Source organism: Pavona decussata, unplaced genomic scaffold (genome assembly GCF_977016875.1).
Source record: "Pavona decussata unplaced genomic scaffold, jaPavDecu1.1 SCAFFOLD_214, whole genome shotgun sequence".
NCBI lineage: Eukaryota > Metazoa > Cnidaria > Anthozoa > Scleractinia > Agariciidae > Pavona > Pavona decussata.
Window position 1 is genome coordinate 3,374,118 of NW_028145619.1, and position 4,838 is coordinate 3,378,955.

Consider the following 4,838-nt stretch of genomic DNA (forward strand, 5'->3'; position numbering starts at 1 on the left):
TTGACTTTACACAGGAGGAAAAAAAAACACGCCCTTAAGTAGTCGAGGTAAGAGATTCATCTTCAAATATATGGGGCTTTATGGAACGTCCTTGATTCCTTAAAAAAAACCAAGGAAACCGGCAGTTTAAATTGATAAAAAGAAATCAGGATTTAGGCAATGTGCTTGGCTGATTCAACTAGAACTGACCTGCAGGCCCGCAAAACACGAGTCGTAAATTTGCAGTCATACTACAACAAACGTGTTCCTCCACTTTTAGGTAGGTTGTTTGGGCTAGGAACTGTCCGTGACATTTGAGAGAGTGTGGCTTGGTAAAAGAGGAGCGCAGTTGTTTGAGAAAGTCACGCATATTGTCGCACAGCTGCGAAACCTTTAGCGTGTAAGCTTTTGTGCCGCTAGGAAGGCTAGCGGGCAGAGTTCCCTTGATCTTTGGTTGCTTGACCGCCAAGCAAAGCGTGTCCTCGGCTGAATGTTCATCATTCGAGAGTATAATGACCTCTTCAGGCAGTTCGTCCTTCACGACATTTGGGCTTGGCGAAACCTGTGTTCCGTTGTCGCTGGAAACAGGTGTCTGGTGATCTGACTCTACATGTTCTCCAGCAGTGAGCTTGGGTGCCTCCAGATAAGCTGACCAAATTAGTAGATTTGACCCCTGATGATCATCCTCTGAACTGCTAGTTAGGTCGTATAGCAGTACCTGAATGAACCGGAAAGCTACTGGCACCATGTTCAAATCTTCAACCTGTGGTTGATGGTTCAAATTAAAGGTGAGTGAAATTAAAGGACACTTAGACGCGCGATCGCTGTCACTGATTGGATGCAACACCACGCACTGTGATTGGTCGATAGCTGTTCTATTGATTGTCAATTTCTTTTTCTTTCTTTCTTTCAATCCTCTTTAGGATGAATCTGCTTGTGTACGGTCCTCGGACTTGTTACCATGCGATAGGAGTGAGGCCTGCCCTTGGAGGCGTTAACAGACACTGGCACCAGGCAGTCCAAGGATTCTTTCCAGCATGTACTGTCCAGATGTAAGCTGTACAGGTTCCCACCATCCGACTTGAACCACAGCAGGGCTGCCATTCTGTCAGGAAGAAAGGCTTGTACGCGCGCTGGCAGAATCCTGGGCTGTTGAACGGTGCTGTCTGTCTCGACCACTGCAACAAGGTTGCTGATCTTGATCACATCCTAGTCGTGGTCACCAGCTAAGCGTCTACCTGGGGCTGTCGATTGTTCTCCTTCCTCTGCTGCCTGCCTCCTAAGGATACAGCCATTGTATTCTTCTTCACCGCCGTGTGCCCGTCGTACGTGTTGTGGGCCATCTCTCTGGAATGGCGGAGTGCCTTGGCGAGGCTGTCTTTCATTTGCTCCGTGCAGTCACTGTGGAGAGAATTCTTTGTCAATTCTAAGGCTCGCTGGGAAAGAAAGAAAACAAACTGAAAATGGTTGACTTCTGTGTGACTGGAACTTCCGTGTTGTATTATTGATTTATTGATTCATTCATTGATTCTAAGCCAAGGGTTTGCTTCCCCCAGAACTTCCGTTTAACTTCAAGCCTTGGTTGTCCAAGGGCAAGGGAAGTAATCATGCTTACTAGCGGGCGAAATAAATCCAGGCTTTCGTAGTTTAAAAAAGTAAGCTGTGACCAGTGGTCTAATTACCTGCGATTGTATTCGCATGTGATGAAAGCTGAACACAAGACATTGATGCTGACTGCGCAACCCGTTAGTTTCAGGAACATGCCTTTGATGTGCTGTGAAAAGGCAGTGCTTGTGAATGGACGACCGTTTGCACATTCTGCAATAGAGAGAGCGGAAAATATTTTAACCCCATAACAAAGGGAAATAACTGTAAAAGATGAAGTGAAATGAGTTTGACATTTTGTGCGTGGCGATCTTTTGTTTTCGGAAAATAGCAGTGGCTTTAAGGCCTTTGTTGAACTTTAATATATACAAAGATTATAAAAGCAAAGGATTTGCCACTCATCACAAGAAGCACGCCAGTGTTGTCCTCATGTGTATTAAGTTTAGCTCGGTGAATCTTGACGTAGTCGTGCATCAACTTTTTGAGTTCACCTCCAACCTGGGAAAAAATTGGACTTATTTTTACTTCCAAATACCTTTCAGTCTGAATGTAATCATATGAGTTTTTATTTCAATAAGAATAGCATTAATTTTATGACTTTCATTGTGGATGAAAGTATCTTTTGTTAATCGAAATGAATTGTAAATAGGTTTCAATAGTTCTTTTTTCTACTTTTTGCTTGAACTATGTTAAAGAAATTACTTAGTATTAAATTGTTGTTATTATTATTATTATTATTATTATTATTATTATTATTATTTTTATTATTATCTTTTCTTACCTGTAGTTCCATTTGCTTGTGACCATTATACTTCCAAGTTTTGTCGAGTTGAAGGTGTAATGTTGGGGCCCCAGAAGAGTGCAGTGGAATCACATTGTGATTTCGGTAATTGGCTGCAATGAATAGTCCCTCAAGGTCCTGCAGAATTTCTAGGGTGCATATCTCCAGGCCACGTGAGGGAGGTATATGGCAATACAGGCTCAGCAACACCAGGTCTATTGCCTCTTTGGGTTTTGGTCTTCTTAGCCAGGTTGCCTCGAAAATTCCCGTCTATAGGTTGCCTTCCCTGCAGGATGGGGGATAAGATGGAATTTGTCATGCCTTTCTGTTCACCTCAATTCTAGCAGCTATTTAATATACCTTCCAAGACCTTTAGTTCTCAGTCATAGGGCTTCTTGTGAACCGTAGCGTAAGAACAAAATAAAAAGGGCTATACCCAGCCCCCTCCTTCGCTACATTGTTTATTTTCAGTAAATTTCTGTTGTTTTTTTTTTTCTGTCTTTCAGATTGACCTTTTGAAACAGACCGGTTGCTTTGAAAATGAAAATTAAATGAATATTAAAAAAATATATGAAATATCAGGAACTGATATTAGGGTGCTGATTTTGAGACAAAGGCCTTATTACTCACCATGGGAGCCAGTAGTTCAATGTGGACAATTCCTCCTTTGCTTTGGGCCTCTCCAATTCACCCTGCCGTTGAAGTAAGGTTGCCTGCTTTCGAAGCGGTTTAATCAAGGTTGCACCTTCATAATCCGGTGCTCGATGTTGGTGAATGAACTTTAGCGGGTACAAGAGAGAGATTGCATGATTTGCATGGTCGCTGAACTAAGTCCCCTTGCATCCTAGGATGGAAATGCAACACTTAAAATTTCCAGAAAATGCATAGTTAAGCCCAATTTAACGTGCAGAAAGGTCTAATTCCTCTAGTCGAAGGCACCACCTATAACGAAATACGTATGTATGCGCTGTCGCAAAAACTAGCAACCTTGAGCGGCCATGAATCAGAACAGCAAGTGGGAAATAAAACATTAATGCAGAGATTGTTTAGTCAGTATTGCAAATTGCACCAGTTCGGGGTACTGAATATTTGAACATTATTGGCAAGATAAATGTTGAACACTGGTAACTGGCCACTTGTGCAAAGATGCATTTAATGACCATTGTTTGGAATTTTTGCGGGTTCGCAGACGCTGATTTTCGAACTTTGGTTTTACAGCAAAGTACCCAAAGCTACAGGTCATTCTAAGGATTTTTTTTTACGTCTGAGAACACTTCAGATTTGGGTTCAGAGCCACACGCCGGGGAAACTTCACGCTCAAGAGGGTCAAAGGAGGTTGTTTTACCGCGACTTGACTTTACACAGGAGGAAAAAAAAACACGCCCTTAAGTAGTCGAGGTAAGAGATTCATCTTCAAATATATGGGGCTTTATGGAACGTCCTTGATTCCTTAAAAAAAACCAAGGAAACCGGCAGTTTAAATTGATAAAAAGAAATCAGGATTTAGGCAATGTGCTTGGCCGATTCAACTAGAACTGACCTGCAGGCCCGCAAAACACGAGTCGTAAATTTGCAGTCATACTACAACAAACGTGTTCCTCCACTTTTAGGTAGGTTGTTTGGGCTAGGAACTGTCCGTGACATTTGAGAGAGTGTGGCTTGGTAAAAGAGGAGCGCAGTTGTTTGAGAAAGTCACGCATATTGTCGCACAGCTGCGAAACCTTTAGCGTGTAAGCTTTTGTGCCGCTAGGAAGGCTAGCGGGCAGAGTTCCCTTGATCTTTGGTTGCTTGACCGCCAAGCAAAGCGTGTCCTCGGCTGAATGTTCATCATTCGAGAGTATAATGACCTCTTCAGGCAGTTCGTCCTTCACGACATTTGGGCTTGGCGAAACCTGTGTTCCGTTGTCGCTGGAAACAGGTGTCTGGTGATCTGACTCTACATGTTCTCCAGCAGTGAGCTTGGGTGCCTCCAGATAAGCTGACCAAATTAGTAGATTTGACCCCTGATGATCATCCTCTGAACTGCTAGTTAGGTCGTATAGCAGTACCTGAATGAACCGGAAAGCTACTGGCACCATGTTCAAATCTTCAACCTGTGGTTGATGGTTCAAATTAAAGGTGAGTGAAATTAAAGGACACTTAGACGCGCGATCGCTGTCACTGATTGGATGCAACACCACGCACTGTGATTGGTCGATAGCTGTTCTATTGATTGTCAATTTCTTTTTCTTTCTTTCTTTCAATCCTCTTTAGGATGAATCTGCTTGTGTACGGTCCTCGGACTTGTTACCATGCGATAGGAGTGAGGCCTGCCCTTGGAGGCGTTAACAGACACTGGCACCAGGCAGTCCAAGGATTCTTTCCAGCATGTACTGTCCAGATGTAAGCTGTACAGGTTCCCACCATCCGACTTGAACCACAGCAGGGCTGCCATTCTGTCAGGAAGAAAGGCTTGTACGTGCGCTGGCAGAAT